This window comes from Apium graveolens, chromosome 3, assembly GCF_009905375.1.
Source record: "Apium graveolens cultivar Ventura chromosome 3, ASM990537v1, whole genome shotgun sequence".
NCBI classification, from domain to species: Eukaryota; Viridiplantae; Streptophyta; class Magnoliopsida; order Apiales; family Apiaceae; genus Apium; species Apium graveolens.
In genome coordinates this window covers 239,721,908-239,744,886 of record NC_133649.1, presented here as the reverse complement: position 1 = coordinate 239,744,886, position 22,979 = coordinate 239,721,908, and the positions used below count along the sequence as shown (strand labels likewise).

Sequence of the window (22,979 nt, the reverse complement as noted above, 5' to 3'; positions counted from 1 at the left end):
ATTCTTGAACATTGCCTTTACTTTTGCAGAATTCACTCAGTATAGCATTTCTGAATTCTGTTTTATTATCACTTCTCAATCTTTTTACACAATTGTAATCTTCAGCCTGTTTTTCTATCTTCTTGATATGCTCAATTATGATGTGTGGAGTTTCATCTTTAGAGTGCATGAACTCTACCCAAGTGTATCTTGAGAAATCATCCACCATCACAACTGCATATTTGTTCCTTGAAATTGATAAGATATTTACTGGCCCAAACAAGTCCATGTGAATAAGCTGCAATGGTGCACTTATAGAATTCACAATTTTTGACTTGTGACTTGATCTTTTCATTTTTCCTTTCTGACAAGCTTCACAAACTTCAACTTGAGCAAATTCCAGCTTAGGCATGTCTCTTACTAACTCATTTTTGACCAAGGTGTTAATTGTCTTGAAATTCAAGTGAGACAGCTTTTTATGCCAAAGCTTGCTTTGTTCTTCTAATGCCTTGGTGTAGAAGCAAAAAATACCATCCATATTTGTTGAGTCCGAATCTGCAACAAACAAGCTTCCTTTCCTTGCTCCTTTCAGAGCAACTTCACCAGTTTTCTTGCTGATAAAAGTTCATTCTTCTTTCTTAGATAAAACTTCAAAGCCTTTGTTTGCAAATTGGCAAACACTGAGAAGATTCACTTCAAGACCAGCTACCAGTGCTACATCATCAATGACAACATTTTCCGAAATAATCTTGCCACATCCCATTGTGAATCCTTTGTTGTTGTCTCCAAAGGTCACCAATGGTCCAGCTTTCTCCTCAAACTGTGATAGCAGGGCCTTATCACCTATCATATGTCTGGAACATCCACTGTCAATGATCCATATGACTTTCTTTACTTTGCCCTGCACATAATAAGTTTTAAGTGTGTTTAGCAACCCAATCAGTGTTCAGTACTTTTTTCTTATTAACTGATTTAGCAGAAGTAGAATGAGTAGTTTCAAATAAAATAGAGTTCATTGACTGTTGAGCATTTTCCCATTCTCTTGTAGATTCAATTTTTGTTTCTTTGAGGTCCACTCTCAGTTTGTGACAACTTTTCATCACTTTCAAGTTGCAAGGAATGCAATCAAACTTGTCACAGAAGGAGTAGGGATCATTTGCATTTGCTTTATTGTATTTGCAGGCTCCTTCAGTTGGCTTGCTAATTGCCTTTTTACAAAGGTGAGTTAGATGACTCACATAGCCACATTTTTCACATTTCTTTCTTGGAGCATCTGCAACATAAGCAAAATTGTTGCTTTTGTTTATCCCTATTTTCCCATTTTTATTTTTATTTTTCTTTTTCTTTCTTGCATCTTCAGTTTTGGTTTTTTTTAACAGGTGTCTTGGGACTTTGTTTATCCATGAGCTTCTCTTTAGTATTGGAAGACTGAGTTGATTCTGCAGTTTTCTTCTCTTTGTCCTCATCAGCAATTTCTTGCTTGATAACCAATTTTTCTTCACTGAAGTTGACTTCACATGCCTTGAACATAGGTGATACAACCTTTTTCAGCATAGCTGGAATATTTTCATTAGATATTGCTTTTCCTTTGTCACCTATCTCTTTCTTCTTACTGTTCAAGGCATCATAGTCAAGACCAATAGCAATATTTGCACGTGGTTTGTTTTTCTCATGGTATTGTCCAACCAGCTCAGATGTATTTCTGAAAGACTTCAACTTCACCTCATTCTTTTCCAGCTTCTCCCTTAGCACTGCTTTAATTTCATTTGCACACTTGAGCTTGTTCTTGAGAAAAATATTCTCCTGCTTTACAGCTTCAAGCTCCACCAACAACAATTCTGTTTCTTGCTTCTCACTTTCAAGCTTCTCATTTATCTTTTTTAATCTGCTAACTTCTTCATTAGCAGCAACCATTCTTGTGTGAATGTGAAACATTTTTATGCTCATCTTCTCTACAGTTTCCTTATATTGACTCACATTTAAATCAGTGGTGGTAAGAGTTGGTACATGTGATTTAGATGAGGATGATTCTCCTTGCTCCAAGGCCATGAGTGCATAATTTCCAACTTCTTCATCTTCATCATTTTCAGAGTCATCCCAACTTTTACCCTCTGCAATATAAGCTTTGCTTTGCTGTTTCTTCAGAAGAGCTTCATACATTGCTTCCAATTCAAGATAAGCTTTATCCTTCTTTGCTTTCTTGGGTTTCCTACATTCTGTAGAAAAATGGCCCAACTCATCACAGTTGTAGCATCTTATCTTAGATTTTTCAACGGATCCAGTTTTGTAACCATTCTTGCTATCAGAAGTGTACTTCCCTTTTCCTTTCCAGCTGCTGTCTTTGTTGAAAGACTGTCCTTTACCCTTGAAAAATCTTGGATTCTTTACTCTAATGTTAGAGAATTTTCTAGCCAAATAAGCCATTGACTGATCTAGCTCATCCCGTTCATCAAGAGTGTAGAACTCATCTTCTTCCAATTCCAGAATGACTTGTTCATATGAATCATTTGTTCTTTGCTCACTTACAATTGGAGTTTAAGATCTTGGCTCATCAATAGATGTTTGGCTTTCATTTATAATTAAAGCACTTGATCCATCTACACCATGTCCCTGACCAGATCTCAATGATTTCCTTTGAATCATTTCTAGTTCATATGTTTTGAGAATTCCATATAGAACTTCCAGTGTTATTCTGCTCAGATCTCTCCCTTCCCTGATTGCTGAGATTTTATGTTCCAAATGATCAGGAAGAGTAAGAAAGAACTTCAAGTTCACTTCTTCAACTTCATAGTATTTGTCATGGAGCTGCAAGTCATTTATCAGCTTGTTGAACCTTTCAATCACATATGTTATACTTTCCTTTGGCTTAGCCATGAAACCCTCATACTGTGAAATCAGTATCCTTCTCTGATTTGATCTAAATTCCTCAGTTCCCTCACAGAGTATCTCAATCTTTTCCCATATTTGCTTGACAATGTCACAGTTGACAATGTTGTTGTACATCACATTTTCAAGTGACTCAATCAATATCAATTGCAAGCCACTATCCAGGGAAATTTCTCTTTTTCAGGCTCAGTATATTCAGAAGGGTCTTTTAGACCATAATGAGCTGGAATGGCCATATCACCATCTGTTGATTCTTCAACTCTAACCATAGGAGTGAAGGGCCCATTTTTTAGTATCTGAATATAGAGTGGATTGGCCATCCTAACAAACAACGACATTTTCTTTTTCTAAAGAGTGTAGTTAGGTTTGTCAAAGGTAGGAATTTTGATGCTACTAATTTTCTATGTATTCATTCTACCAAGATCTTGAATCTGTTTATGTTCAGATTTTGTTCTGATACCACTTGTTAGGTAATGAATTACACACAGAGGGGGGTGAATATGTTTTAGTGTTTTTGAGATTTTCTTGAACTATTTATGGTTGAACAAAGTAAATTTAAATCTTGTAGTGAAAGTGTGTTCATGCGGAAATTAAACTTACAATAATAAAGAATACAGATCTTCAAAACTCACTTAATTTTATTTTAAAATTAAGAATGTTTTGCTACAAAATTTCTAGGCTCTTTGTTGATAAAGAGCTTAGCTTCTTCTTGAGAATGTTACAAGATTTTCTATCTGAATTGTTGCAACTGACTAAAGGACCAGTGTTAACTTTATAATTCAGTTAACTGCTAGTTTACACAATGTACAATAAGACATGTTATTAGCTTTAGTAAATAGTCACTTGTCATTTCCATTTATAGAAAAGTATATCTTCTATTTCTGGCTTAGCATATCTTAGCATTATGTGTTAACTTTGATCTTCCTTTGTTAGTTAATCTTTACCATTGATCTTGCATATTCTTCAAGCTGCTTTTTGTAGACTTGTCAATCCAGCTATTTGGATTGTTTATTGATTGTTAATCTTCGATATTGAATTGATATGTAATTTTGTACTTTTAGATTTTACATCGAGATCTCCATTTGGCCTATAGAGAACTTGACATCTCGATAAGTATATTGGCTTATCGAGATCTCTAATACTCTATAGCAAATTTGACTTGTAAGGTCTCTGAATTCTCTATAATAGAATTTGTCTTGTAGAGATCTCTAGTCTTCATATCTTCGCTTTGCCTTATCGATATCTCTGAGTTCTCTAATGGCTTATTGACTTATCGACAACTCAGAGTTCTCTAGTCAAATTTGACTTGTCGACAACTCAGAGTTCTCTAGTGAATTTTAGCTTATCGATATCTCTGAGTTCTCTAGTGGAATTTGACTTATCGATAACTTAGAGTTCTCTAATGAATGTTGACTTTTTGATAACTCTGAGTTCTCTAGTGAAGAAATGACTTGTCGATATCTCCAAACTCCATTTCTTCAATTTGGCTTGTCGATATCTCTGTGAGTTCTCTAGTGCCTTTCCTGACTTTTCGACAAGTCATTTTGAGTTCTCGAATGATTTCTCTATAACACTAAATCTGTGACTTGTAGAGATCTTGATTTAGAATATTTTTCCTAAAACAGATTTATTCAACTCCAATCTTCTTCATAATTCTTCTGAGGCATGATCTTCTTGATCTTCTTCCAGATAGAATTCTTAGGCTTGACACTGTTTATAGAAAAAGTCTCCAGTCTGCTCCTTTGACATTTTTATAGACTTTAGGTGTTACAAGTACAAAATACAAATTAAGATAAAAATACAACTTACTTAGGGTTGACAGATTGTCTTAGTCTTGTTAAAGTACAGGCATGTCTTGCATAACAGTGTATGTGAGAGGGAGAGTGAGTCAGAGAGAGAGAGAGAGAGATGTATAGACACACAACAACGGTAGACATACAAAGTGAGAATTGTACCTCAAAACTGAAACTAATTAAGATTGAGTGGTAGATGTTGAACCAAAAACAAGCTTGAACCTTGAATCTCTTACACACAAAATCAAAGCTGAAACCCTAATCGAATCCCAAATTAGTCAAGTTGACCCTTGAATTGAATCGCAACTCAGCTTCAAATCCTACTTTTGACAGATGAAAATAGAGAGAAACTGGGGAGAGAAGCCCTAATTTAGACAGAGAGATGAGTGTTTGAGTGAAGAGAGAAAGGGGTTAAATTTTGGTTTTTGTCTAAAATTTCCCCGCTTTCATGAAAATTGGCCGCCTAAACCCAACTTTTAGCCGCCCGAACCCAAAAAATTATCAAAAGCCCAGCCCATTTAATTTCCACCATTGAATTGTTTTTTAATTACCAATTTTTTTTTAATTTTACACATTGTAATTAATGTAAAAGGACTATCAATTTAATAATTTTGTGAAAATTTAAAGTTATTACTGACTTTAATATATTTTCTATAATCAAGTTTTTACTCATTTTAATCAAAATTTATTAAATTTATTATACTAAATATATAAATTTATTTTGTTAATTCTAAATTTAAATGAACTATTTTAATGGTTATAAAATATAAATAAATAATTCATTAATATACTCTAATTTTTGAGACAAATCAATAAATATTTTTATCCAAATCAATTAATTTTAAAGATAAATTTATTTTGTTGCTAAAAATAAAATTTTCATTATTCATAGTCTATGATAACATAATGTCTTATGTTGCTCTGCGCAACACCTTAGTGAGCTATGGTAGCATAGTTTTATACCTTTAAGAACCCTTCTAATGCTAGTGTTGTGATAGGGCAAAAATTCCATACCTACAATAACATTGTCTAACGCAACACCCTTGCTGAAATGTAACGATGGGCCATCTATGGGGTAGTGTGTCAATTTCCAAGAAAAGATATTGCCTAGTGATTGTAGATAATTTTTCTAAATTTTCATGGACATATTTTCTTGGAACAAAGGATGAAGCAAGTGAAATCGTCATCAATCATATCAGGCAAGTCAATAATCATCATGATCTCAAAGTAAGAAGAATCAGGAGTGACAATGGAACTGAGTTACAGAATTCTACAATGAGATTTTTTGTGAAGAAAATGGAATCATGCATGAGTTCTTAGCTCCAAGGACACCACATCAAAATGGAGTGTTTAAGAGAAAGAACAGATCACTGACTGAAGCTGAGGATGTCAATGTTGCATGTTACATTCTGAATATTTCTTTGATCAATCAAGCCAAATGCATGACTCCTTATCAATTGTTCAAGAATAGGAAGCCAACACTGAACTTTCTTCATGTTTTTGGATGCAAGTGTTATATTCTAAGGAATCAAGCTGACCAACATGGGAAGTTTGATGCAAAAACTGATAAAGGTATCTTTGTTGGATATGTTGTTGGAAAAGCATATAGAGTATACAATCTGAGAACCAATATTGTTATGGAATCTGTACATATTATGTTTGATGACAAAAGGATTCAAGGACTGACATATGAAGGTTTCAACAAAAGCCTCAAATTTGATAATGTTGAGATATATTATGATGACTGTGATGATGAAAGTGATTTAGAAGACATGATAAAAGAATATTCATAATTATCATCAAATGAAGGAACAACAGTTGATGTATAGAGTGTTGCATCCATTGAAAGACAAAGTGCAACATCCGTTAAAAGACAAGGTACTGCATCCATTGAAAGACAAAGTGCAGCATCTGTTGAGAGACGTAGTGTATTTGAAAGAAAGAATACAGCGTCAGTTGATGATCATTCTAGATCATTGTTTGACAGAACCCATCTTCAAATCAAAGATCCACAAACTCAGGGGCAGTGTCATCTAGTCAACACTTAGTTACACATCAAGACACCAATGAGGCCACTTTATCTAGAGCAAATCTACCACCTCATAGAAAATGGTCTAAGGATCATCCATTTGAACTAATCATTGGTGATGCAACATCTAGAGTGCAAACAAGGAGGGAAACTCAAGATGAATGTCTATACAACAGCTTTCTGTCACATGAAGAACCAAAGAAGGTAGAAGAAGCTCTAATAGTTCCAGATTGGGTTTTAGCTATGCAAGAAGAGCTAAACCAATTTGTGAGGAACAAAGTTTGGAAGATGGTACCCAAACCAAAAACCAAGCATTCTATTGGCACAACATGGGTGTTCAGAAATAAGATGGATGAAATTGGACTAGTTATAAGGAACAAAGCTAGATTGATTGCTAAAGGTTACTCATAGCAAGAGGGAATAGATTTTGATGAGGCACTTGCTCCAGTTGCAAGACTTGAAGCTATCAGAATCTTTCTAGCCTATGTAGCCCATACCAATTTCGAAGTCTATCAAATGGATGTAAAAAGTGCCTTTCTAAATGGAGAATTGAAGGAGGATGTCTATGTTAGTCAACCTCCAGGTTTTGAAGGCCCCAACTTTCCAGACTTTGGGTACTATCTTTTAAAAGCACTTTATGGATTGAAGCAAGCACCTAGAGCCTGGTATGAAAAATTGTCAAAGTTCCTTTTAGATAATCACTTCACTAGAGGTACTGTTGACAAAACTCTTTTCTTTAAAAAAATTAGTGGCTCTAGTATACTTGTTCAAATTTATGTAGATGATATAATATTTGTCTCTACAGATGATAAACTTTGCAAAACATTTGCCAAACTGATACAAAATAAATATGAAATGAGCATGATGGGAGAACTAACTTACTTTCTTGGTTTACAAGTTAAGCAAGTTAGTGGTGAATATTTCATTAGTCAAACTAAATATATTCATAATCTTTTAAAGAAGTTTGACTTAATGGATTGTACATCTACAAAAACTCCCATGGCCACTCCCACAAAACTTGAATTGAACACAACTGAAAGTATGTGGACATTTCAAGTTATAGAGGCATGGTTGGCTTACTTTTATATTTAAAAGCTAGTAGGCCAGATATAGTATTTGCTATGTTTCTTTATGCTACATTCCAAGCTGATCCTAGGGAATCTCATTTAGTAGTTATTAAGAGAACTTTCAGATATTTAAGGGTACATCAACACTTGACATTTGGTACCCTGGAGATTCGGTTTTTGATCTAATTGGCTATTCAGATGCAGATTATGTAGGTTGCAGAATCGACAGAAAAAGCACAACAAAAACTTACAATTTCTAGGAAATAAGCTAGTGTTCTGGTTTAGTAAGAAATATCATTCAGTTTCTACTTATACTGCTGAGGCTGAGTACATTGCTGCTGGCAGCTGTTGTGCACAGATTTTATGGATGAGAAATTAATTATTGGATTATGGTCTACATATAGACAAGATTCCAATTTTCTGTGACAATGCAAGTGCCATTTCCATCACTGAAAATCCTGTGCAGCATTTAAGGACCAAACACATTTCATAAGAGAGCATGTGATGAATGGTACTGTGGAACTTCATTTTGTTCCAAGTGAGCAGCAACTTACAAACATCTTTTCCAAGCCACTTGATGAATCAACCTTCACTAGGTTGGAAAGTGAGTTAGGTATGCTAAACTATTTTTAAATTTCAATTATTGATATTTTTGCAATTTATAATACAGCCAGAAATTAATTTTATTTTCTTGAAAGAGTTAAATTTTGGCTAAGTCAAAATTATTCTTTCAACGAATAATGTAATAACCCCAATTTTTGGAAATTTTTGAAATACGGATGAATAGTAACTTTTGTTGATGATGCTGATTAAGAAAACTTTTCATGCCACACTATGTAGGAGTTCTTTTATTGATATTCTGAGATCTTATTAGTATTCCATATGGTTTATAAGTGTATGTAAAGATCGTCAGAATCCAAATTCGAACACTTTGATTTTTCCCGAAAATCCACCAGATACCGAAAGAATTGAGTATAAGGTAACATGAATAAAAGGATTTAAATTCAAGGATTATAAGAAAGGGCCATAAAAGGAATATGAAATATTGAGAAAGGTTTAGGGGAACCCAAGTAATGATATCCCGGATATGATCCCTCAAACGATCAACGAGAATGAACAATAAACGAGTCGTAAAATAATTAAACGACTAAGTAATGCAAGAGGCAAGGAGGAGGGTCAATTAGTGCAAGATTAATGCACTTAGTTAACATCTTAATATAAGGATTAAGCTTAAAAAGATGCCTCCACCATAAGGATGACACAAGTGGCAAGGATTATGTAAGCTTGATGACATCACCATACTTATGTCACTTTCCACTAATTTAAACAAAACAACTAGTCAAGTAAATATCCTAAAATCATTTCATTTCCACCACAAGTTCAAGTCAACACAAGCTCTCATCTTCCTCCCCCATTTCCATTGCTCTCGGCCAAAACAGAACCAGCACATTAAAACTGATGTATCTCCTTCATTTCTCACTCAAATGTTGTGTTCTATAGCTCGTTAGAAAGGTATTGAGACGTCCTACAACTCTTGTTCACAAGTCTCATCCAAATAAGCAAGGTAAGACCCTCATTTTTACAGTTCTTTCAATCGGACTTTTAGAAACTTCAAAGCCTAACTTTGTGTTCTTGATTTCTTTGGAAAGATCAAGCTTGTAGGAGGCTCCCTAAGGCTTCCTAGCAACTTAACACCTCTCAAGGAAGGTATAAACTTCAAACCCTATCCTTTATTTTGATTATTAGTGATTTTGATGGTTGGTTTTCTAAATGAGAAGCATGACCTTTGATTATTAGTAGTTTGATTTGGATTTGGAGTAATTTGGTGAATGAATATTGTTATAGTTAATAAAACTTGATTGTGGTTGGTTGATATGAAGAATCTGAAGAATAAGGACTGGTATAGTATTATTTAGTTGAGGTTTTGATGTGTTAATGATTGTGGGTTGTTTGGTGAGGTTTTGGTGTAGTGAGAAACTTGGAAAACTCGTAAATATAGCCGTTGTAATGCCCATTTTTATTCAACTGCTTGTTCTTAGTGTTCAGGATAGAAAACTCAATAAACAATCTATAACATTGCCATGTTTAGCTAGAGTGTGTCATAAGCTTCGTTTTGATATGTGGATCACTTGGTTCCGATGTACGGTTAAAGAGAAACGACCGTTTTAAGTAACGGCGTTTCGCGAACGAACAATTACCCCTCGCCTTACTTTGAAACCTTGGTTAAGGCCCTTAAATGACTAATTGGAGTATGAGACAATTATGTAAAGTGGACTAGGCAGTTGGTAGGGTATTCGTGAAAGCGTCACCTTAAAATTCGTAACAGTTAATTTATTAAAAATGATGGAGCCAAGGGTACTCGAACGACTTATGTGATTTGTTAAGCGTAGAAATGACCATAAGCAAACGTTAGGGTTCAATTGGTTAAAGTCTAGTTTTTTAAGCGACTGTGGTTTAATTCCGGCTTATGTTGTTGTTCATAGGTTACCGGACCCACTCTAAGCTTAAGTCTACCCCGGAGCACTCAGGCAAGTTTTCTACCCGTTATACTGTTGTTGTGATGTATATATATGTATATGCATTATCTTGTGATAAGTGCATGATTGTTATTAGCAAATCTTGCGATATATTGGAGCATGTTGATATGGTATATATGCATGCCTGTTTCGTAATCTTGATATCTCTTTGTTGATTCAAATGCTTATAAGTTGTATAATACCTATGCTAGAGATAAGCAGTAGTTGCGTATACCCTTAGTATAGGGCACCCAAAGGTGAACATTTTCTAAACCGGGAGATGATGTTCCCGAGTATATTATATATATATATATATATATATATATATATATATATTTATATTTATATATATATAGTTTTCAAAACTATTAATCGAATAAGGTTTATTCGATAACTTTATTTTACTTAATGAATATTATTTTGAATATTCATTCGAGGACTTATGACTCCGCTTATTTTATTTAATGAATATTATTTTGAATATTCATTCGAGGACTTATGACTCCGCTTCTTTTATTTAATGAATATTATTTTGAATATTCATTCGAGAACTTATGACTCCGCTTATTTTATTAAATAATATTCTTTATTTTATTAAAGAATAATGTTTCGATAATCAAACTTATTTTCGATTATTCAAATAAAGATCGTACTATCGTATAAGTATATCTTTGGTTATTTATTATTCATTTCAAGTATGAGTTTTAAAACTTCTACTTCAATTATTTTTATAAAGATTATCCTTATGGGAATATTATTTAAATAATAATATTTAGATATTTTCTAATATATCGGGACTGATTTATTTCATTAAATCAGCATTACTCCAAACATTCTTAAAAATATTTTCGAGTCTTCAAAATGATTTTTAAAGGTTAGAGCGGATCCCAAAACTCGTTTTCAAATTTAAGATCTTCCTTTTTGAAGGGGACTTGAATACTCGCTCAAAAATTTAAGGGATCCGGCTCTGTGGTGTATTTTATATTCGCAACGAGGTTGCTGTTTTGATAAATGAATTGATTACTTACCCAACGTTCGGGAAGTAAGTCCATTTATTTGAGTCGGCATAAGCAACATGGGCTCAGTGGGCGTCCATGAAAGTGTAAGTGGCTCAGTGGGAGTCCATCAATGCGTAAGTGGCTGAGTGGCAGTCCAGCATAGGTCCTAATGTGGCCAGGGTGATGACCAGTGGGGAATTCGTCCATCTACTAGTAAAAAAGGTTACTTATTGGTATCTTTGCCTGATCAGCAAGATATCAAGTTTATGCCAAGGTTTTCTCCTTTCCAAATTCATTGGATATTGCAACTCTGTTTATAATTTTCATAACAGAGGTTTTCAAGGAGTGTATGAAATGTATATATATAGGTGTATATATATATCGGGACTTAATGAAGTATCTCGTAACTTCATTTCTTTCAAATGATATTTCAAAGATTGAATCTATTCAAGTCTTATCTTGTAGTCTCATCAGTGTGATGAACTTTTGAAACTGATTATAACTTGAACGGTGGTAGTTCAAGTAGTATTTGGATCAGATATAAGTATACTGGAGTATCTTGTAAATTCATCTTTTCAACTTATATCTGGTTAATGATTATCTTATGCATAACAAAGATTTTCACAAAAACGTTGAGACAAGGTTAGATATATGAGATCACCTTGCAACGATATTTTTATACAGTTATAAACTGGAACTCTGTGTATATTAGGCATGGAAGAGGACTTCCAAGATTTTGAAAAGTATATAAGTATATATACTTAATATTTTGCGACTTCGTCGCATTAAGATATCAAACTTGGTTCATTTCTTCTTGACCAAGACTTTCATGAGTACTATGAGAATGCTCATATAATGTTAATTATTATACATATTATTTCGGTGGGCTTGTTGCTCACCCTTGCTTTCTTCTTTCATCACACAATAACAGATAGACAAGATGAACAAGACCAAGCTCCCAATTTGCGAGCAGATAGGAAATGTTCCGCAGTTTCTTGTAGGCGTTGATGCCGCTGTAGCTGAGGTAGAAATTACCAATAGGCTAGGCTTTCAACTTTTGATGTACCAGACTTATGTATCTTTATGAATTGTAATAATGGCAAAGAAATGTAAATTTATTCAGAACCCTTTTAAGGTGTAATGGCATATAATTGTGGAATAAAATGACTCGTGTTATTTTTGGATATTCATCTCTGAGACTATAACTTATGGTGTGTGTGTTTATTGTGGGGTCATAGTACAGAGTAGTTGATTGTTTATTAAGATTGGGTGTTATTAAGGGAAATGGAACTCGTGACAACCCGGATCCCCGACCCCGGATTTGGGGGTGTTACAAATAATCTTTATGTTGAGAGTCAAATGTATTTCTGGACACATTATCCTTCAACGAATAATGATGTATTGAATATCCGTTGAAAATCATAACCGTTGGATCTAAATCTTTATCCGTCGAAATATACTTACAATTTGTATGTATATGTTGATAGATAATTTTTAGAATTTCTACAATTTTACTTTATTTTTAAACGGTTATTTTTTGCAATTATCATTGGGTATTTAAATTTATTTTTAATCATTTTTTTATTTTGAGAAAGTATAAGAGCCGATTTCATTTTCAGATTTCACTTTTACCTTTCTCTATAATGCCCCGGGTCGTGGCTCCACTTGAATCCCCACGCTCTCGAAGTATCCCTCCGAAAATTCTTCAACTGAGATCATGTTACAAGTTTCATTCCCTTCGGGGCGCTTTATTTTCTTTTCATTTGCCTCTTCCATGAGGACATCATCTACTTCTAACTTGGTAGTCTTCTTAGCTCCATTCCCCTTTTCTGCTGCCCTGAGTGCTTGGTTGTAGCAAACTCTTGAATCATATTGGCAGCCCTTCAAGAAGCCTACCCTCGTTGGAGTTAGAAACTTCACCGTTATGCGGTGAATTAATGCCAACATTCTGTATAGCCCTCATGGGTGGCCTTCCAACTATAGCATTGTAGGCACATGGCTGATCTATCACAGTAAACATAACAAATTGGGTGGCTACATGAGGTTCTTCTCCCAATATCACTGGGAGCTGGATTGTCCCCTTTACTCCAATTGAGTCTCCTATGAACCCGTAGAGGTACCCGCCTGAGGAGTTTAACTCCTTATCTAAGAAGCCTAGCTTCTTATAAACATCATATGTCAACACATCTGCTGAGCTTCCGGTATCCACTAATACCCCGTACATATTCATCGTTCCGATTTTCATTTTTACCACCAGATTATCAATATGAGGGTAATGGACCCCACTTGGAATCTGCCTCTTTAAACACAATATCATTGATATTCTTTTAAAAGAACTTCATAGATTTATGGCTGAGGTGATTGACATTGGTGAGAGGCATATCCTTCTCCTCTTGGGTGTACCCGTTCATTTCCCTTCGGATGTCTCCCCCAATGTGAGACCCGCCTAGAATTATGTGGATGCTGCTAGCTCCAGGTACCTTTTCCTTCTCTTCTGGTGGTGGTGGAGGGACAGTATGATATTCTGACATGTGCTTTCAAACTTCCTTAAAAACCCACTCCATTAACTTACCCTGATGGATCAGTGCCTCGATATCGTCCTTCAATTGGCTACAAGCCGTTGTATCATGCCCCGCGGCCTTATCATAAGCATAATATTTTGATGTGTCCCTTTTTTTGTAGTATATGATGGGGTGCCTTTCAAAATACACCCTTACCCGCATATACTACAAATATATAATCAACGGAGGCCACGATGGGCATGTCTGTCAGGAATTTACGTGTGTAAGGACTTCATACCTCCTTGGTTGCATCATTCTCTCTAACAATCTTTTTTAGGCTTGAACTACGCTGGTAAGTCTTCCTTCTCTCCTCGGGGCTAGAGGATTTTTCCCTCCTATCTTGATAATTTTCCCTGATCTTTAAATCTATCATTGAGTTTACTGCTCTCTTTAAATGCTTATCCTGCTCATAAAACTCAGCTAAGGTTCTAGGCTTGCGGGCCTAGAGGCTCTTCTAGAATTTTGACCCTTCTGTTAACCAAGCAATCAAAAAAATCTTGATGATTTCCTCGCTAGCATCCATTACCTTAGGGACCTTGACATTAAATCGTCAAAAATACTCCGCAAGGGGTTCTCCCTCTCTTTGCTTAATATTTTCTAGTATGGCCACTGGCGGGGAATAATGGAGGGTGGATTGAATTTTTCAGAGGAACAAGTCCTCCAGTTGATGCGATGTCCTTATAGAGGCCGGCCCCAATTTTGAAAACCATTTTTAGGCGCTCCCTCGGAGCGATGCCGCAAAGAGTCAACATCGGGTTGGTTCCGGTACTTGATAGACCTCCATCTCTATGTTGAACTGAATAAGATATTCAGCCGGGTCAGCCTCCCTATTGAAAAGGAGATCAGGGTTGTGCCTTAACACTCGGAGCATGGGGAAGGTTAGAATAGCGACCGTGAATGAAGACGAGGCCGCTGAGGTCGTTGACCCCCTTTTCTCCTGCTCCATCCGATCTAATCTTCTTCTCAAATCTCCAACCCTTACAATCTCTCTCCCCTTCGTTATTTTTATTGTTTGAGTGATGGGAGGCATGTGGCCGCTCATAGTGTTCTCCTCCTCCGGGTCACACCCCTAGAATCCCCTTCCTGGTCTTCGTTGTTTATTCTTTTTGGAAAGGGTGTCCCGTCAGAGCTTGGCAGGGAGTCACTATGCCTTTCCTTCGCTGGGTTTCTCGATCCTACGGCCTTTTCTCCTCTCTTTACTCCCTCACATTGTCCAATTTGAGTCTGAGGTCATGCTCACCCAATCATTTGCCCTCGTAGTCAAGCAAACCAGTTGACCTTATTTCGGACAAAGCTGGCTTTGGCCCCAATCTTTCAGAGATATGGTTGCCCCGCTTGTTCTGGCTTGAGGGGAATCTCATCTCATTCAAATGATGCCTCTTTCTTACATCCAATCTTGTCCGCCACGTCGTTAAACTCATGAATGAGCCGCTTTTGAGGGCCCTTGCCCTTCTAGTTGCGTTGAGAAAGTTTAAGATGGCGTGCCTTGCGCTTAGCATTCCTGGTAGAGCCCTTCTCTACCCTGGACATCCTAGCATTTATTTCATTCATCTGGTTGCTGAGACCCTCGAGATAGGCTAGGACACCATCTCGTCAATAGTCACGAACGTTGGGGTGGCGCCGAATTCTCTAGGGATGTGTGCTCAGTCCCGTTTGAAGTCCCCCTCTTAATACAGCTTCCTGGTACTACCACCAACTTGCCTTCTTTAGTCATCTTTTCTTCTTAAGATGAAATCCCCCCTCCTTCTAGCGCCAAAGGGAGAATTTTATTTAACAGTGTTTGGAGGTTATTGGTCGGAATAAAGATCAAGGGTGGTATTTTTAGGGCGGTGGAAGGTCGTGTATGGTGTTGGCTAAGTTTGTATGTTAACTCCTCAAGAAAGTATATAGTTTTCTTTATTCTTTGTCAAGTGTCAACTCATATCTCATACAATTGCCTACCTACCCTGTTAATAGGAATCAAGTCTCACGTAGTTCTTGGGGAACAAGTTACCTACACTAGGTTAGGGTTTTTCTACCCATGCAGCCCAAACCCATTTCTTAGTCAAGCATTCAGCCAATTAGTCACGGAAATCCCAACCGACCGCACATGGTCCCTACAATCTCGCGACATCTCCAAATTTCTTCCCATGATTGTAGGAATATCCCGTGTTGGCCCCGAAATTTACGCTATTAGTCATTTTCCAAAATGAAGTTAGAATCTACATGATGAGTCATTTAGAAATTTGAGAGGTAAGCCCGTATGGTCTCTCCTCTATTTATCAATTAACTTGTTTTCATGGTCTTTTTACGCGATGTGAGCTCACGAGTACAGCTCGCATGAAGCAGCCTTCCCTTTATCAAATCTGCGGCCCAGCGATGAGCGATGCGAGCTAGTGTTCCTAATAGAAGGTCTGTCATGTTTTAGGCATACAACCTATTAATCCAAAAATAGGGCAATGCAAGCTCGCAGGCCCGACCCGCATTATATTCTTAGTCTTCTTCATTTGGTCCCATGTACCATGTTTGCGTATAGCGAATCCATGAGCCCAGCTCGTTGAGTCTTCTTATCGCTTAAAAGGCCCTCAGTTAGTGGGCCACCAAAGATTATTATGTTATGGGCTCGCAACCCACTCTTTTAATCGATGAGCAATAGTGTGAGCCCATCATCCCAGCTCGCACTTCGTAAATTCAGGCCCAACTCTTTGTTTATGCTCGTAAGGACCTGTTCAGGGCCCATACCCAAAAGTAAAGTGGGTATAACAGGTACCAATAAAAATTCTCAGACTCTCAAAACGGTAAAGCACTCACGTAAAAGGAGGACCAATCGTATTAATTGGTGCTTTCAACGTGGGGTTCATCTTTTTAAATTGAAATCATAATTAATTAAAAAATATCACGTGACATTTGGAAACAACATACCGTCTGTATAATCATAGGTTCGCTTAAATATTTTCTTAAAAAGAAATGTGTTTTGATTTTTTTGTCACCCCTCTGCCCAATGATAAAGAATTTCACCGACATAAACATCCTCCTGTCATACGTAAATATGATGCTAATGGGCTAGCAATATTGTAGGGTAATCCAATAACTAGTAACTACATGCTGCTAATGAGCCTCAGCCCCTGTAAATATAGTTGTACACTTTGAAATTAGGAATAATATCAATACCACAGGGAATGATTTCTTTCATGTTGAATGCTTTTCACATGTGGATATTAAAACAAGTAGTCGATCAAGAATGATTTCTTTTGCGAGGTCAGTGTTAGTCTACAAATATCTATCTTTGTTGAAGTCGTGAGCGCAAGGAACAACGGTGAACTAGTATTATGATCAAAAGTTTATAAGTACGTTGTTTGGCTTCCTATGATCCTGAAAATAACAAGGTGAAGTCATGGAAACATTGGTTCATACTTGGAATTGATACCCTCTTCCATAGAGCATCCGCTTGTGTTGCATGATGATAAAAATCATCATCGATGTTTTTACCGAATTAAGTGGGTTAAATGCTAAGTTTGATTGACGTGTTTTACTAAAACGTTAATGTTCTCCTTAGGAAAATAAATATAAATGGCACCAAGAATAGTTGATGCGGAAAATCCGTAAATGGGAAAAAACTGCGGGTGGGATTGTGTACCCAACCAAAGATGTGATCCACTATATGAATGATTATGTTTATAACGAGTTTAAGCTAACGTACATGAACAAATACATTCATCGTGTTTATGATGTTCATAAACGTGTTCGTAGGTTAAGGTTTCGGGTGTTGTGAATGTGTGTTTTTAGTCTTCTTTTTAGAGCTTGTGACGGTATCCCCCCTTACCATACTGCTATCTTCTTGTCTTATCCAAATTGTCCTACATTTGTTCCTACTTTCTTGGCCTCTCCTCCTTATCCCTTCTTTTTCTCCTCTTTTAAACTCTCTTCCTTATCCCCTTTCTTCTAACTATTTTCGTTATAATTGTACACTTCACTCAATTCTGTAGCTCACGTGCCTATAAACTCGGCTTATCACTGACCTAGTCCACCATCTTATATTATCTGTCACCTTCTCATCTTGTCTGATCACAATCATGTCCCACTTCTTCCCATCTTGTCTCGTCGCCAACCGAGTTATCGTCTTTGTTAATCATGTCATGTCGTGGTAAAATTCTGGGTATAACAATAGCCCCAGATTTTGTTTAATTAATTTAATTAAACAAAATCTATCAATTGATCTTTACTATCTTGCTTAGGTGAGTGTGCCTTTAGGTCTTCTCTAGATTTATGTGAATCTGTTCCCTTCATATACATGCATTGGTTGTCCAAGTTTCAAGAAACTCTTCAATTCTTATCACTTAACTCTTCATTATATACTCCCAACTGTTATCTTCCCCCAATTTTGTTATCTTTCCTCCTAAACTTTGTCATCTCTAAACCCTTTTCACCACCAATCATGGCTAAAAAGAGTTCCAATTATGCCAAGAACCCCAATACTAAAAGCCCCAATTCATCCTCCAACACCACCGGGTGGGTCATGACTAACTTACTGGATATCCGTGACAGCCAACTCAGCTCGATGAAGCCCGAGAAGCTTGATGAAGCTCAACTGCTCTTTCCGTCTGGAGCCCTAGCGTTCGTTCCTGATGTTGATGTACGTGCCGACTTTCATAGAGTCTATTGGGTATGTTTCTACTATTACCCCTTTGATATAGGTTTCACTTTTCCTTTTCCTAATTTAGTTGTGGAGGTATTGAAGACCCTAAATGTCTCTCCTGGGCAACTCATGCCCTTTGCATGGAGGACCCTTGCCTGCTTGGATGCAATTGAAAATAAACACCACCTCCGGATCGATGTCGAAGTAATCAAACAAGCATACAGTTTGAAGAAGTTCAGTGATAAGTGGCATTTTATACCACTTAGAGCGTCTCATAACGGCTTGAATTGGTGTCTTGAACTCGAGTATTTTGTGTATTTGACGCGTTTTCTAGTGTTTTTGCATTTCAGGATATAACTTGCTTAGATAGGTGGTTTTCATCAAATAAAGCTTAAGGAAGTGCTTGGAATCAGTCTAGGGGAGATGAGCGAAGAAATCAGCAAAAACAAAAGTAAAATAAATTATTTTCCAGAAGGATAGCAGGCGCCCGCTGGAGAGAGCAGGTGGTCGCGTGCTAGCAGGCGCCCGCATGGAGGATGCAGGCGGCCGCCTGTGGGCGAAAATTCAAATTCTGGATTTTATTAATTCTATTACAATTGGGCTTCTGTTAGCGCTGGTTCTCTTGGGTTATTATATAAATCTTATGGGAAGACATTTTCTTCATAGAAGAGAAGAGATAATCAAGAACGAAGGCAAGAAGATTGACAAGACCGTTTTAGCACGCAACAACGAAGAAGAGGAAGCATACGTTTATCTTGTGATTCTTTTAATTCATTGTAACTGTGGATGCTAGTTTTCTTTATGCTTTGAACCTTAATACTCTTGTGACGTACTTCATTATTTATTAAGTATTTTTATTAGTTTATATCATTGTGTTATTATCATGCTTTCATATGAACCCATGGTGACGATGAGTTCTATTATGGGCTAATCATGATCATGGAATCCTAGCGGATTTACTATGGATTTCTTTGGTTAATTGTTTAATACCTTGGTATGTGGTGATTGTATGATATCTAGCATAGGTTGTGCTTATTCGTCTTATATGCATCGCGAACATGTAAGTTATCCTGTTAATCTCTTGTGAAGCGATAGTGAATCTTAAGATTTAGAACTTGCCATGCTAGTATAGGTTCATGTATTGTATGCATGATTAGTGGGTAACTCTAACCGTTTTACTTTTCCTGTGTAATCATCATGAATAACTTGCGCTTAAATTGTTATGTTGTCAAATTCTGTAGACATATAGGGTCTCAACATAATTGATGCCTATTCAACTTCTATCTTAATTATGGATGCTTGGTAGAATGGTATTCGTACAACGAAAGTTGGCGTTTATTAGTTTCGTGTTGTTCGATTAATATCATCACCATTACATGCTAAGGGTAATAACAATAACTATTGAGTGAAGTAGTAATGAAGTCAGGATCTCATGTGTGTTTAATATTGTTAATTCAAGTGTCTAATTCTCGTAGTTAATATTAGTTAACCAACCTTAATTGTTATTGTCTTGACATTGAAGAATAATCATACATTGGTGAGTAAGTGTTAATTAGATATAGTTAATCAGAGTCTCTGTGGGAACGAACTAGAAATCATTCTATATTACTTGCGAATGTGTATACTTGCGTGAATTATTTAGCGCATTCTTTGTGCCTAACAAGTTTTTGGCACCACTGCCGGGGACTCGGTGTTAATTTTTTTAGTTTATGTACTTGCCATCAGTGGTCATTAGAATTCATTGATTAAGACTTGTTACTTACTACTTCCGGTTGTATTTCAGGTACTCTAGCGAGCGTTTATGCAAATACATTCTCGCACTCGCAAGAGAAATCTGGATAAAGCTGAGGAAACAGATATAGCTCTTGACTTTTCAGAGAAGATAGTTTTTAAAGATTCGGATAAAGAGAGTGAAAAGAAATAACCTAAAATAATGGGTGATCATGTAGTTCAAGCTGGTCCAGCTTTTATGGACTTTTCTCGGCCTAAAATTGATGACATTCAGTCAAGCATCATTCATCCGACTATTCAAGCCAATACTTTTGAAATCAAGCGGGGCACTATTCTGATGGTGCAGAATTCTGTTTCTTTCGGAGGAGGTGCTGCGACTGAAGATCCCAACATGCATATCAAGAATTTTGTCGAGATCTGTAGTACTTTCAAATATAATGGTGTTAATGATGAGGCTATCAAGATGAGGCTTTTTCCATTCTCTCTGAGGGATAAAGCTAAGGACTGGTTACATTCTTTACCAGTTAAGTCCATCTCTACTTGGGAAGATCTTGCGCAAAAGTTTCTGGTGAAGTTTTATCCAATGGCCAAAACTGCAGCTATGAGGAGTGCTCTTACTCAGTTTGCGCAGCAACAAGGAGAATCTATGTGCGAAACTTGGGAGCGCTACAAGGAGATGTTGAGAAAGTGTCCACATCATGGTATGTCTGACTGGATGGTGATCACTGGTTTCTACAATGGTTTGGGGGCCCAATCTCGGCCCATGCTCGATGTAGCTTCTAGAGACGCCTTTTGGGCCAAAAGCTATACTGAGGCCTATAATCTCATTGAAACTATGGCGGAAAATGAGTATCAAAACCCAACTCAAAGGATGATTCCTGGGAATGTAGCAGGTATTCTGAAAGTTGATGCAGCTACAGCTATTGCAGCGCAGCTTCAGGCGCTGTCTATGAAGGTCAATTCTTTAGCCAACTATGGAGTAAATCAAATAGCTAGTGTCTGTGAGCTTTGTGCAGGCTCTCATGCTACGGATCAGTGTTCTCTTGTTAATGAATCTGTTCAGTATGTGAATAATTTTCAGAGACCGCAGCAGCCTGTGCCTGCTACTTATCATCCTAATAACAAAAATCATCTCAATTTCAGCTGCAGCAATAATCAGAATGATGTTCAGCAACCATATCAGCAAGCTGTAAGTAAACAGTTTAATCCAACTGGATTCCAGCAACCTCAGCAATTTGCTCAAAGGCAATCATATCCTCAACAAGGAGGCGCTGCTCCACGTTCTAGTACTGATTTTGAGGAGTTAAAGCTGTTGTGCAAAAGTCAGGCTATTTCTATCAAGACCTTAGAAAATCAAATTGGACAAATAGCCAATACCTTGATCAATCGTCAACCTGGCACACTTCCCAGCGATACTGAAGTGCCACGCAAGAAGGAAGCAAAAGAGCAAGTCAAAGCTGTCACCTTAAGGTCTTGAAAAGTTGCTGATGCTGAAAAAGCAAAAGATGAAGAAGTTGAAGTTGTAGATGATGAAGGAATGCAAAAGGAGAAAGAGGGGGAATCAAGGAAGACTACTGTTGAACACACTCTGCCTGAGGGTAATACAGGGGAGAAACAGCTCTATCCTCCACCACCTTTTCCTAAGCGATTGCAAAAAAAAAAAGCTACACAAACTATTTGGTAATTTTCTGGAGGTGTTCAAAAAACTTCACATTAACATACCTTTCGCTGAGGCTCTGGAGCAAATGCCTAGTTATGCGAAATTCATGAAAGATATTCTTTCAAGGAAGGTGAAATTGGATGATCTTGATACCGTTGCTCTAACGGAAGAGTGTAGTGTCGTGCTACAACAAAAGTTACCTCTAAAGCTTAAGAATCTAGGTAGTTTCACCATTCCTTGCACCATTGGCAAGTTGTCATTTGACAAGTGCCTTTGCGATTTGGGAGCAAGCATCAATCTGATGTCGTTGTCTATCTTTAAAAAGCTGAATTTTCCTGATCCGAAGCCCACCTACATGTCTCTACAATTGGTTGTTCATTTGATTACATACCCACGAGGCATCGTGGAGGACGTGCTAGTAAAGGTGGACAAGCTCATCTTTCCTGCAGATTTTGTCATTCTGTATTTCGAGGAAGATAAGAAGATTCCCATAATCTTGGGAAGACCTTTCTTGGCTACATGTCGTACCTTGATAGATGTGCAAAAAGGTGAACTCACTATGAGGGTGCAAGATCAAGATGTGACATTCAATGTGTTCAATGCGATGAAATTCCCTCCGGAAGATGAGGAGTGCTTCAAGGTGGATTTGGTCGATTCTGCAGTTATTTCAGAACTTGATCATGTGCTAAGGTCTGATGCCTTAGAAAAAGCCTTATTGGGGGATTTTGATAGTGAAGATGACGAAGGCAATGAGCAGCTACAATATCTAAATGCTTTTCCTTGAAAACTAAAGCTAGACATGCCATTTGAATCTCTGGGAAATACTGATCTCAAGAATGCTGAGGGAAAGCTCAAACCATCTATTGAGGAAGCACCTACTTTGGAGCTTAAACCATTTCCTGAACACTTGAGGTATGCTTTTTTAGGCGATACATCTACTTTGCCTATTATTATTGCATTTGAACTTTCAGGTAGTGATGAGGATAAGCTCTTGAGGATTTTAAGAGAATTCAAATCGGCCATCGGATGGACTATAGCAGATATAAAAGGGATCAGCCCTTCATACTGCATGCATAAAATTCTGCTAGAGGAAGGTAGCAAGCCAACTGTTGAGCAACTGTGAAGGCTTAATCCTATCATTAAA

The 22,979-nt window shown here is 37.0% G+C and overlaps 1 non-coding gene across 1 annotated transcript; it reads right to left on the bottom strand.

Annotated features, from left to right (window-relative positions):
• Nucleotides 1-20,773: 20,773 nt before the first annotated feature.
• Nucleotides 20,774-20,880, bottom strand: LOC141715947 (small nucleolar RNA R71). Its single transcript, XR_012572685.1, has one exon. It is a non-coding gene; the product is annotated as a small nucleolar RNA R71 (small nucleolar RNA).
• Between the last annotated feature and the right edge of the window lie 2,099 nt (nucleotides 20,881-22,979).